Raw genomic sequence first — 13,213 nt, forward strand, 5'->3', positions numbered from 1 at the left:
CAGCTGTTGGAGCTGTCCTGACTACTGCTTCTGTGTTCCTGTTGTCGGTTTCATTTTTCCAACGAAGGTTAAAACTGAGCTGATGGCTGCAGAGCCGGGAGGGAGGGGACTTGTTAGCCCTGCCGTTGATTTTATAAGTAACAATGACATATGGTTTTCTGGAAGACCGAGCGTGATAAAGCCAACTAGGTTCTGTGGGCAAACATTTGCATAATCATAATTCATTTTGGGAAGAAAAACTAAGAGTTCTTCGATCCTGGAATAAACACATTCAGTACCTTCTTCTTGTCAAAATTCACTGTGTGTGAATAATGTTTCAGAGTTAAAACTGATAGATTTTACTAAAGGGACCAGCACATAAACGTGCACTTTTAATACCTACAGGGGACTCTTTATTCTACAAAATATAACAGCGTTACAGTCAAGCCCAGTGGAGGAGAAACCCCCAAGGCTAAGAGGACGTGGTAGACTCACCCAGTGAGTGCCCTTGAGTTCTAACTGGGGGTCCGCCCCAGAGTAACAGACCAGGGAGAGGAACAGGGTGACTGGTGGAGGGGGTGGGGGGGACAATGTCCCCTGTGCGCTCTGGCCAGTGAGAGACAGTGGCACAAGTATGCGCATCGTTTTTAAGAAGTCAAAGAGAGAAGAGGGCGCAAGCGCTCACCTCTAACTCACAGCACCCCCTGACAGATTCTGCCGTCCTCCATCACACCTCTGTGACCTGAAAAACGAAGCCCGTGCTGTCTTGTGCTGTGCCACCACCGTCCCTGTGTCCCGGCCTCTCTGTCTGCCCCTGTTCTCTGCTGTTGGAGTAAACGTCCCCTTTGAGTGTTTTGTGCTCATCTGAAGACTGACTCCCACAAATTGCCCAAAGGTGAAACAAGAAACTCCTTTCTCTTCAAGCCGATTCTTTGGCACAGACTGTGAGTTGACATGTGCTCTACTCCTCCTGCCTGTCTCCGAACACACAGCACCAGGGAAACGGAAGCACTGGGCCATCCCTACATCCAGCCACGACCCCCAGCCAGAGGCACCGCAGCTCCCTGAGGATCGGGGCTAAGAACAGAGGCGGTCAGAATCAGGCAGAGTGCAGCTGCAAGACTGTCTACACTCCACGTATTGCCTTCTGCATGGTGGACAGGAGGGATGCTTTGCAGGAACTGACCATGTTTGTTTAACATGTAAGAGGCCGACCGAGGGTGATGCAGTTTCCCAGCAACGCCCTCGAGATGGGTTTCCAGGCAGCGGAAGTAGCCTGCTTCCTCCACTTCCTCCTACTCCACGGGGCCATCTCCAGGGAAGACGGACGCGTTTGCTGAGACGGCCGCGTTTCCAGAGGTAGGTGCCCTTTAGTCTTCATTCATTGCTGTGAACATCAGTTCCCTCAGGTTAATATTTTGTCATATACCTCAGCCAGGGGTGTGAGAATCTCTCCTTCTTTGGCAGGCAGTGCCGTACGCAGGGCAGAACGGGGCTTTGCAGCCGCAGGCCCAGCCTCCATGTTCATTCAGACATTATCCGTGTGACTGCGAGCAAACTACTTAATTTCTCTGAGCCTCTATTTTCCCATCTCATGTGTAAAACGGGTAGAATACTGTCCTTTTCACAAGATTGTTGTAAGGATTAAAAAAAAAAGAAGAAAAGATGATTTGACTAACTAACCGAATAATAGTGAATTTTCAAGTGAGGTTTGTTTACTAGCATTTTAAACAATTTTATATTTTAAAAAGAGACTACTTCACATTTTAATACTGATGTTTAATATTAGTTAATGTTAATTATATATAGTATGTTATAAGTCACACAATATCATATTATATATTGTATATAATATATTATAAATATATGCTAATATATTAAAATCATAATTTAATATGTAAGAAATTAATATATAATATATCATATTAATATTATGTTAATTAACATTTACTGTTCTATTAATATTTAATATTTTAAAAGAAGGATAAAAATAGAAATTAAGCCAAGAACTAGCTTACTTTGTTTAAAAATAGTTCCCTTGTTATCTATGCACCTCTGTTTTACTATTTTAGACGAGGCCTTCTTCTGGCAAGCATGTGCCATTGTGCAGACTGTCCACTATTTTGCATTCACATCCTTTATGGCTAGGCCGTTAGGGACGTGAGCTGTCTCAGATTGAAAGCCATTGCCTGTTTCTACAAATTTTCTTTCTGATTGATAAATCAAGGAGTCCCAGAAACCTGAGTATGGCCTGGGGTTTTTTTTGGCAAAGAAACCCCTATTCTGGTATGGAACCAGGTAGCCACAGAGAAGACACTGTCCCAGAGGCCGCCTCTCTTTGGGCCTGGTCTTGGCTGCCAGCAGAGGCGTTGTTCAGAAGCCAGAGTGTCCGGGGTCATGTTTGCCAGAAATGTCAAACTTGACGACTCCGGGTCAGGAGCACACAGGTGGGCAGTGTATCTGCAATCTCAGTCTCCTCTTTCCACTGCCGAGTCCAGTTTCCCTTCACATCAAGTTACTTTCAAAACTCAAAGGAGGGTGGGAGACCTGGGTGTGAGATTTCCCCCTTCACTTTCGCGTGACAAGCCCTGTGGAATCGGGTAGTAAGAGTATCGACTGAGCCTGACCTGTGGTGGCGCAGTGGATAAAGCGTCGACCTGGAAATGCTGAGGTCGCCAGTTCGAAACCCTGGGCTTGCCTGGTCAAGGCACAAATGGGAGTTGATGCTTCCAGCTCCTCCCCCTTCTCTCTCTCTTCTCTCTCTCCCTCTCAGTTTCTCTCCCTCTCTCTCTCCTCTCTAAAAAATGAATAAATAAAATAAAATTAAAAAAAAAATTCAAAGCCCCCCCCCCCCAAAAAAAAAGAGTATCGACCGAGCGGGATAAAACAGGGCCAGCGAGGGGGGGGCCAGGCCAATGGGAGTCGGCGGGCTGGGCTTCTGTCCGGGCTGTGATCCAGGCATGACAGCCAGCTGACAAGTTCTGTTATCTCCCCCGCCCTCAGTTTCCTTGTTGGTAACCTGACAGTAAGGAAAGCAAGAGAAATCGATGATGACGTACTTGTCAATTAACAGTCAAAACGACTGACTGGTAGATATCGGTATTTTCTACCTCTAGCAGTTCAAGTATTTTATCTGCAACTTTTAATGCACTTAAAAAGCATATTAAAAAGAACATTTGTTCCAGCTTGGACCCAAGGTTGTTGGCTAGAGCAAGGGGTTACTCGGTCTGCTGAAGGCCCGCAGTCAAGGCACATATGAGAAAGCAATCAATGAACAACTAAGGTGTCACAATGAAAAACTGATGATTGATGCTTCTCATCTCTCTCCGTCCCTATCTATCCCTCTCTCTGACTCTCTCTCTCTGTCCCTGTAAAAACAAAACAAAACAAAACAAAAAAAGAACATTTGTTTGAAAATCTGTTTTGTGACTTCTGTATGGTATAGCAACTTATAATGAACTCTACTGCTTTCTCTCTTTGCTTTTGAGATTCGTTATATTTCTAATTTATCTTCAGTCGTTTATGAAAATGAACAAAGTTAGAAATAAAAGAAAATAAGTATAAAAGAATAGAGACAAAGCTAATAAAAGTAAAAGATAAATATAATGCCCATTTTTGTCTCTTTAGCCAGTATTTCCACAAATTTTATTGCAAAATATTTTTATTTTATTGTATTTTTTGCACAAATTTCTTGATAGATATTATTGAGAAGGGGACTAACATGTTATTTTAACAATGGATTAAAGCTGTGGCATATTTGTCTAGACTTTCGTTATTTGAACATTGGACCAGCCTTGTTGCACCTTTTTCTCAAGGTCATGACTGCACATCTGGACAGTGCAGGTTCATTTATTTCAGATACTAAAAAAGGAAAGGGGACAACAGAATGGCCAAAAAAAGTGTTTAAATTTTTTTTCAAAAACAAAGTACCTAGAAAGCATGGAAATATCTAAAGAAAATTAATTGAAATAAAAACTTCTCATTGAAAATCAGGAAATCATTTTAGAATAATAGACATCATCAATATGTGATTCACTGATGAGAAACAAGAATTTCTCAACTCTTTTACTTTCAATCGGTTCACTTACAACTGGAGGTCGAAATGTAAAGTTCACAAAAAATATCGCCAGAGTAGGCAGAATAGGCTAACAGGAAATATAATATTTGAAAACCAACAATCTGGAAAATGGACAAAAATATGAAAAAACACATAAAAATTTGGGTTGCTCTCCCAATTGAAAAAGAAATCTGTGAAACGCTTCAAAACTCATCCAGCAGGCCAGCTTTGAGGATTGTTAGAGAACAGTTTCTACAAATGATCTTATGTTCAGCATGTCTGACGTTTTCATACTTAATGAAACTGTTCTCTTTGGCAAAAAGAGAAATAATACATATGTAGTTGGTTCAGTCCTGCGACTCACTGTTTTATTTGTCGATTTATACCATGAATATTTGGTAAGCCTCATTAAAGGATGTATCACCAGAGGCTCACCAGCTTCAGACTGCTCCCCGAATTCTCTCCCTGGTCATCCGTCGTTGGCTTGCAGTGCCCAGCGGGGTGACCAGCACTTGTGCTATGAACTATGGCACCCGGTATTATGTATAATAACATCAGAATTTTGGGTTATATTCCTCTTTAGTGGTGTATACACGCACACACACATATTAGCTGAGCCAAGTTATCTCATGATTCTTTTTCCTGTTTTTTATAACTTTTTGCTTTTCCTATAGTTAATAATTATCTCATTTCCTGCTCTGGAGAGAACTGTCTTTTGGCCAGCTGCCCAGCAGTCATCCTGGGAATTCCCTCCGCTTCTCTCCTCTTGCCTGTTGTATTATCTGTTTTACGGATCCCATTTCTCTCTGTCTTTTAGGGTTATTTCCTCATTTTGGTGAAATGTATCCTCCGGTAGAGGAGGAAAAAGTCCGTGGGTATGTTGGAGACGTTGCACGTCATAAGCTGTTTTTATTTTATTCCTCGCGCTTGATTTATGGTTTGCCAAGATAGGATTCTCGAAAAAATTTTTTTCACTCAGCATTTTCAGGCCTCGTATGGCCTCTAATATTGTTATGAGAAGTCTGATGTCATTTCTGTTTCCCAGTCCTTTGTGTATAACTTTTCTTTTTCTCTTCTGGAAGCTTTTTAAGATCTTCTCTTTATTGTTACTGTTCCAGTAAATTCATGATAAAATGCTTTGCTCGGGCCTTAAAAAAATTTTTTTCTTATGCTGGGCACTTGGTAGACCCTTGCCATGTAAAGCCTGGGAAATTTTTCTGATAGTTTTTTTCTTTGGTAATTTTCTCTCTGCCTGATTTTCTGGTCTTTTTCTTTCTTTTTTTTTTTTATGGGGATAGGGAGGGGAGAAATTGGCCATCCTGGATAAATTCTCTATTGTATGTTATCTTTTCTCTTGTATTATATAGCCTTTCAAGTTTTTGTTCTACGTTTGGGGACCTTTGGTTGACTTGACATTTTAGCTTCTTGCTGACTAAAAATACTTCGCTATTATACTTATTTACTATTCAAGAACTCTTTCTTCTCTGATGATTCCCCCTTGCATAGCAACCTGTTCTTGTTTCATGGTTCCTCTGAAATTCTCTGCTGCTTCCTGCACTGTGGCTCTTATCTTCGAGTTTGCTTTTGGTTGTTTATTTGTCTTAGTCTTCCGAGTTCATCTTGGAAGCTTTCCTCAAATGTCAGGCACGGCCTGGCTGTCTTTTCGCAGGTAAGAAGCAGGCTACTGAAAAGCTGATTGGACGTGGGTATGAGTGACTCCTCGCTGTGGTGTGCGTTAGTTGCTAACTGGCTCTTTCATTGGTCAAATGTCAGTATCTAATAGGTCGTTCCAATGAGATGCTACTTCGTAGAAGAATGCTCCAGTTTCCTGCCTAGTGAGTTTTCAACCTGGCTGCAGTTGTTCAGAGGTGAGTGGGAAAGGGAGTGTGTGTGTGTGTGTGTGTGTGTGTGTGTGTGTAGGGGTGTCGCTGTTCTGTATGTAGGCGTTCACTTAATCATTAAGGTTTTCGTCTGATATTTTCCTGAACATCTGGGTCCTTGTTTCAGGAACCTGGTCTAGTTTGTTTCGCCAGAGCCAAGCCACCTGTCTCTGATGGGGAAGAGTTTCAGTCGGTAAGGATGAAACCTGGAGTGATGACTGACTCAAACGCACACTTCAAATGACCCCTGTTGTTAGGCGTCCTCCTCCCACCTGCCTTGTTGGTGTTCCCAATGCCTGGACATCACCGGAGTTTCACGGAGTGACTCAGCTTGCTTCTCATCGATAGCGCCATCTAGAGGCACTCGTGTTAGCCGCCCCCTGCACTCTGTTAGGGCACCCTCTTCCTGCACAGATCACAGTCTGCGGTTATAGATGTCTCCTACCGAGGCCCGAGTCTGTGTTTCTGTTGTTAATTCTACTTACTGTTTGGGGGTGATTTTGGAAAGAATAAGGAGACAGAAGTGTCTTTGCTAGACTATAACATTTTGGAATGCGAAACTCGGGGGTTAACTTTTACGTCAGAATATACCATGGATGGAACCCGGCTCTCTGCGACCGTACACATGTACACCAGGACACACAGGAAACGGAGCACGCCTTCTGTCTTCTTTGTACAATAATTGGGTTTGGTTTTCATGGACTTTTGAACTTGTGCTGACTACTGACCCTCTGTTTAGTTGCCTTAGACTGTTGCCTTCCAGGCATCCCCAAACTACGGCCCGCGGGCTGCATGCGGCCCCCTGAGGCCATTTATTCGGCCCCTTGCCGCACTTCTGGAAGGGGTACCTCTTTCATTGGTGGTCAATGAGAAGAGCACTGTATGTGGCGGCCCTCTAACGGTCTGAGGGACAGTGAACTGGCCCCCTGTGTAAAAAGTTTGGGGACCCCTGCTTAGACCTTAGCCAATGACACCGAGTGCTCCTGGGAGGACACGTGGTGGCGAGGTACAGAACCTGCCGCTCAGCGGGCCCCTCTCTGTGTGGGGCCCCTTCTATCATCCGTGTCCTGTGCTGCTTGTGAGCATGTACAAGAGCTAGTCCTCCTCATCCTTGCTTTCATCCTTTTAATCTGGGGCAAAGGAAAAATAATTGCCTTCATAATTAGTTCAGACTGTGCATCCTGATGGTTCCTTGGATGTGAACTTGGACAAGTTAAACAATTTTGCAGACTCGGTCTCTTTTCTCCTCCGCTAAGGCAACGGATGCCAGAGCTATTGATCATCTTAAATGAGTTAAGAAGTTAATTCATTTGTTTATTTAATAAACGTGTCTCAAGCTCCCTGGAAGTGCCAGGCATTATGCCTGGTGAGGCAGAGATGAATAAGCCCAAATCCCCGATAGCAGCTCAGTAGACAGGGCAGGCTGGCATGACCAGGAGGGTACGAGGTGGTGAGTGCCGGGACAGAGGGCTGATTACGTAAGTGCCGATGAGGAAAGTAGCCCAGCCCTGGGGTGTGGGAGCATGTCAGGGATTGCTCTGCTGAGGGTGACGCCTGAAACTCAAGAGGCACATCTCAAAAGGAGGGGAAGAGCTACCCAGGCAAAGAGGAAGTACAAGAAGAGTCCACGTCAAGGAGGCGGTGTCAGCAGAATCACAGCGGTGAGAATCAGCACGGTCCGTACAAGAGAGTGGAAACGATTTCGTGTTAATGAACTGCCTAGCCAAGACTCACACCCCAGAGCTGTTAGTCACCTCTGTCCCCCCAGCCCCTCGATGTGGCCTTATTAAAAAGTCAAGGGGTCCTCCATTCTTGGAGCCAAATGTAGAAGTATCTGTCACGAGTCAGGTATACCACAGAAGGAGGTGTGTGTGCGTGTGTGAATGAGCCTGTGCTTTGTCAACTGTGGATGGTTTCACATAGCTTTTGTTAGGAAGCCAGTTTCTTCCTCTTCGCAGTTCAGTTTGACCTCTGCCATTAGTATATTAGATTAGCGTATAATCTAATATGCGTGAATATATTATACACACAAATATACCCTAACGTGGTCTATTAGGTTATACTCTGCTGTTCTGCTCTCTGAACTCCGTGTCATTCTCCATGTCACATGGAAATCCTTGTGCTCAGACTGGTACCACAAAGGGGACTTTTTCTTAGCCCCGAGCTAGAGCGGCCTATTCCTGAATTCCTCGAAAAGGCTCTCCTGCCAAGGGCGGTGATGGGATTGAGACCTATTCCCCTCATTTGAGGCATTTTAGGGGATTCTAGCTCTCTATGAAAATTCTGCTGTTGAGATGAAAATGAATTTTTTTTCTAATTAGATCATTCACAAAATGGGATGGATTAATTACCTATAAGATTTTTTTTTCTTTGAAGTTTGGAATTTAATATTTTTCAGGCGCTATATTTTTGTATAAAGTTATTCGATTCAACAATAGCAATCAACACATTTAATCCAATTAATTGATGGCCCTCCCGTATACTCAAGGTGACAGCCAGTCTTGATGTGGCTTCTTATTTATGTCCTGAGTTATAAGAGTTCTGTTCTGCTGGTCTACAGGTAGTTCTCCATGATGGTTGTCTTGTAATTTAGCTGTAATTGTGATGCGGTCACAGGAGGAGGCGAACACAGCATTTACCTACGCCGCCATCTTGACAGGAATCCGTGCATAAGTTCTTACTTTCCTCTTATATCAGAGAGGGGTCGCCATGGACATCATGTGAGTTGCTCTATGAATGTTTGTGGCTTTGCTTATATTTTTTTTACAGAGAGCTTTGTGTCCTTTCCTTACTGCTGAACTTAGCTCATTTCAGAAGAGTGGCAGACATTTTCTCTCATGGCGTGCATCTCGAAAGTGATGATTAAAAATCATTGAGATGTTTCAGGTCTCCATCGTAGTTATTCTCTTGGGAGAGTAATTCTACTGCCAGAGCTGCCTGCCATCCTGAAGCATGGTCTGCTAGACAGTCTCGATGAATTTCATCCTTTTTTGTTTCTTCTGGTACAACTTTCCTGTGCAAAGATAAATGTCATCTTAACCTCAAGACATATGTAACAAAATGTATAATTTATGCATTGATCATAATGTTTTGGAAGCAAAATATTGCCTTCTAGCCAACAGCAGAATTGGTTGCAGCTTGTGTTAGATCCTGGAGGCATGGCAGAAAGACATGAGATCTAGGTCCTTCCTTGAAGAATGGGCGCCTAACGAGAGTCTCCATAATTTGATGACACTTTTAACCATTCACGTTGAAAGCTTGTAGCATACCTGTGGCTCTCACAAGCATAAGCTCTTAGGATACGGAAACCCTGAGAAAACTTGCAAGGGCGAGTTACATTAGCATGATAAATTCACTTATTAACTACTAAGTGCAGAGCTAACATTTGCCGGGGACGAGGTTAGTGTTGGATACATTGTCACACGGGTATGGGTTTTGCCCTTGTGGGGCAAATGTGCTCGTTGATTAAAGGAATAATTGTAATAGGCATGGCTTGTGCTTCTTCCTGATGTGGCAACATGCATAGAAAATTCAGTTTAGCCTTGGCCGAATAGTTAGGACATCGGTTGGTTAGAGCGTTGTCCCGAAGCACAGAGGTTGCCAGTTCGATTCCCCGTCGGGGCACATACAGGATCAGATCGGTGTTCCTGTCTCTGTCTCCCTCCCTCCCTCCCTCTCTAAAATCAATAAAATAAACATTAAAAAAATAATAAAAGAAGAAAATTTATTTTAAAAAGATCTTCAGGTTTGGAAAAGCGTGTGGTGCAGAAGACCTGACACTCTAAAAGCAGACCCAGCTCCTGATGGCGACTGGCTTGAATGTGGAGACCCCCCCACATGAATGTGGAGCCCCCCGGCATGGGACCGCGCTGGCTCCGCGTGGGGCAGGCCTGGGCCCGCAGCTCGGCGGCCTCTCCTGACACCTTCCTGGGTTTCAGGGCCTGAACTCCGGCCTAAGGAATGTTTATAGCGACATGTTTTCCTGACTGCTGTATATTTGGGCCATTATTTATATATGTAGCGCACAGCAGTAAAAATATGCCTGACAGGAGCAGGAACCGAAAGATTCCGATGTTACAAGCGACAGACTGGGGGGCCTGAAATCTCGTGAGAGGCGGGGCTCGTGAAGGGTTAACCACGCCGGCCTTGAACAGGAAGGAGGAAAACATGTCCTCAGACGCGTCCTTCGGTCCGGAGGCCGGGCCTCCCACAAGCCCAGCCGCACGCGAGCGTGTGTTTGGTCGGGAGGAGGCCTGTTTGTGACCAGGGTGGCCTGCAGCCACCCTCTGCCTGTGACGCAGCTCAGGCCCGTGACTGACACGTTCAGATCCTTCCTCTGGTGGCAGTGGGACTAGCCGTCCTGTCTGCTGTGTGCGTGGTGCCCATGGCCGCGGGCCGAGTGAGGCCTTCGGGAGGCGGGGTATTGGCGAGGCTGGCGTTCAGGGTGTCCCCTCTCCTGTGCCGTGAACACCCTTCGTCACAGAAGCTGTCAGGAAGACGAGCTCTGTGTGGGGGGAGATTAGGCTGAACCCCCGCAGCAAGCGACAGGGGGTGGGGTGGGGCGCGTCACACTCTTGCCACATGCTTTGGACTTGGCTCCTCGCTGAGCGAGCCTCGGTCAATATCAAGGGACCAAAGAAGTTCAGAACGCTCCCCGAGGCAGCCTGTCACCCGACTCTGCTTGTCGCAAACCTCGGCAAAGGCCCCGAGTTGTTCAATTGTTTTCCTCGTGCAAAACGCCCCTCAGAAGTGAAAGGGTGGAAAAGTGGACGCAGGAGTGTGGGCAGTGAAGCCCTGGGGGGCCCAAGGTTTAGAGCAGGTGCCCGGGTCACGCCAGGGCAGTGGTGACAAAACACGGTTCAGCTCCTGCTCTTGTTTTATTTTCCTTTGAACGGCAGATCCAAAATCGGAATCCCCCCTTCGCTGCCTACGTCACGTCCCCGCCCCCGCCCCCGCCTTGTCCAGAACCTTCTCTCGTGGTCAGAGACTAATCTCCAGAGGAAAGCGCTGATCCTGGTGACTTTACCTTAGAGTCTGTCTGCATTTGCTTCATGTTGGGCCGGCCTCTGACACAATTACCTTTTCCAGTGTAATAAACATATGGAATTACTTTTTCTAAACATGACTGAGGGGTCCGAGTTTATGTTTCCTCTACTAAGATTACAAAGCTTCTTAAGGCTGAGAGAGAGTTTTCCTCATGTGATAAAAAATTCCTGAGAGATTCTCGAGTTATTGTTTTTTGAATGCGGGGACTTGAGCACAGTGTTTTCATTCTCGTTCAATAACCTGTGTATAGTTTTTAACTAGTCTTCATTTTATAGTTTATTTTCATAGGCCACATTATGTCCTGTGCTGGTCCCAGACCCCCGATTTTAAAGGTGGAGAACTTAATTTATACATTCTGTGGCAGTGGGTTTTTAGATTTTATTTTACCCGAAATATCCAAAGAGAAGGGTATAGAATACATGTAAAAATGCAAAATAAACCAGCTCCTCAAATTAATTTTATAAGAATAGCATATAAATCTCAAATATATGTATAGAAATAAAAAATTGTCATCACAGCTGATTTTTTTTTCCCAGTGGAATGGAATTCTTCGCTTTATAAAATAACTTTCCACAGAGTTGACTTAAGTAGCATTCCTACCCGGTTTGTTTAACAGAGGATTATGAATATGAAAAATTCCTAAGCACTATGAGGTACATTTAACTTCTTAACAACTTGTCTAAGAAGTGAAGTATAAGGCATTTATGTGCCTGTCTCTCATTCAGCAGATATCTTGGGGGTACTTTCTACGGGCTGAATGCTGGCCTGCGTGCTGAGCACACTGTGAGGGCACCCCCCTGTGTAGGGGTCGGGGGTGGGTGGACTGTGATCTGTGCTCACCCCTCCACGTGACATCGTGCGGAGGGTGTCCCGGGAGCACAGAGAGGAGCCTCTCTATCGACTAGAAAAGACAAAGGTGGGCTTCTTACAAGTGGTGACATGTGACCTTAGTTTTGAAGGATGAGACGAGGTTAACCCATTGAGGAAGCAGAAAGCATTGTATTTATAGGGAACGGCATGTAAAAAGCCTCAAGACATGAGATGTCCCGACCACTGGCCAGGACCTCACTGTGTGATCAAGGAAGTGAGCGTGAGACAGGGACAGGAGAGATGGCTCTTGGTTTTATTCCTACCCACTGCTTACTCCTTTTCTATCTCCTTGGCTGGTTCCCGTTTTTCTCCTAGTCCTTTTTTTTTTTTTAATAGTTCTTTATTTTTCACTTACAGTTGACGTACAATATTCTAGTAGTTTCAGGTGTACAATGTAGCGACTAGACGTTTATGCCCCTTACGAAGCGGCCACCCTGACAGGTCTAGTGCCCATCTGACACCATACCTAGCTGTTAAGATATCATTGACTATATCTTCCTTGGTTCTTAACGTGAGAGGGTCTGAGAGCTCGATCCTTGGTCCTCCCTGGCTACACTCACACCTGTCGTGATTCCTTTCATCTCATGCCTCCCAGTGCCACCTCTGTGCCAATACAGTGCCTCTCAAATGCAGACCTTCTGCCTGAGATGCTTCTCGAGACTAAGAACTTGCACACCAAACTGTCTTTTCAGCTGCACTGTTTGGGTGCTTGCTAGACCTGTTAGACTCGAAATGTCCAAAACTAGACTGTCCATCTTCCCCGCTAGCCTGGGCCTCCCACAGGCTTCCGCCCACCACGGCGCCTTCCTCAACTCCGTCTGTGGCCCCACTTGATCCTCCGGTTCCTCAAGCCGGCAGACTGCGAGCTATTTTCTTTTAACTGAGGTGAAATTCATAGAAACAAAAATTCATCATTTTAACCACTTTTATTCAGCAATGCGAAAGCATTGCTATAATCTAATTCTAGAGTATTTCCATCGCCCTAAAAAGTCATTCCTCCCCATCAGCCCTCACTCCCCGATCTCTCCAGCCCCTGGTTCTGGGCAGCCTCTCACCCACTTTCTGCAGCTATGGGTTTGGCTATTTGGGATATTTCATAGAAACGGAATTATATAATATTTATATGTGGCCCTTTGTGTCTCTGGCTTCTTTTACTCACGCATAATGTTTTCAGAGTTCATCCATATCATAGATTGAGTATTTTTGATTTCTCTGTTTCTCTCACACCTCACATTCACTCCACCCAGAAATTCTATTGGCTGTGTCTTCAGGATATATCTGAAATCTGAGTCCGGCTCAACTCCTCCCTGCTGCCCCAGGGGAGACCACTGTCTCCCTGCCCTTGTCCTCACCCAGCAGTCCCAGGGACGCACACAACCCA

The 13,213-nt window shown here is 45.0% G+C and overlaps 1 long non-coding RNA gene across 1 annotated transcript in view; it reads left to right on the forward strand.

Annotated features, from left to right (window-relative positions):
* The first annotated feature begins 1,284 nt into the window (after nt 1–1,284).
* Nucleotides 1,285–13,213, forward strand: part of LOC136310386 (uncharacterized) — a 48,726-nt gene continuing 36,797 nt past the window's right edge. Inside the window, exons 1-2 of the long non-coding RNA XR_010726559.1 lie at nt 1,285–1,338; nt 5,810–5,904. This is a non-coding gene — a long non-coding RNA (uncharacterized lncRNA). The remainder of the gene's footprint in view (nt 1,339–5,809; nt 5,905–13,213) is intronic.

The sequence above is a fragment of the Saccopteryx bilineata genome, chromosome 7 (assembly GCF_036850765.1).
Source record: "Saccopteryx bilineata isolate mSacBil1 chromosome 7, mSacBil1_pri_phased_curated, whole genome shotgun sequence".
NCBI lineage: Eukaryota > Metazoa > Chordata > Mammalia > Chiroptera > Emballonuridae > Saccopteryx > Saccopteryx bilineata.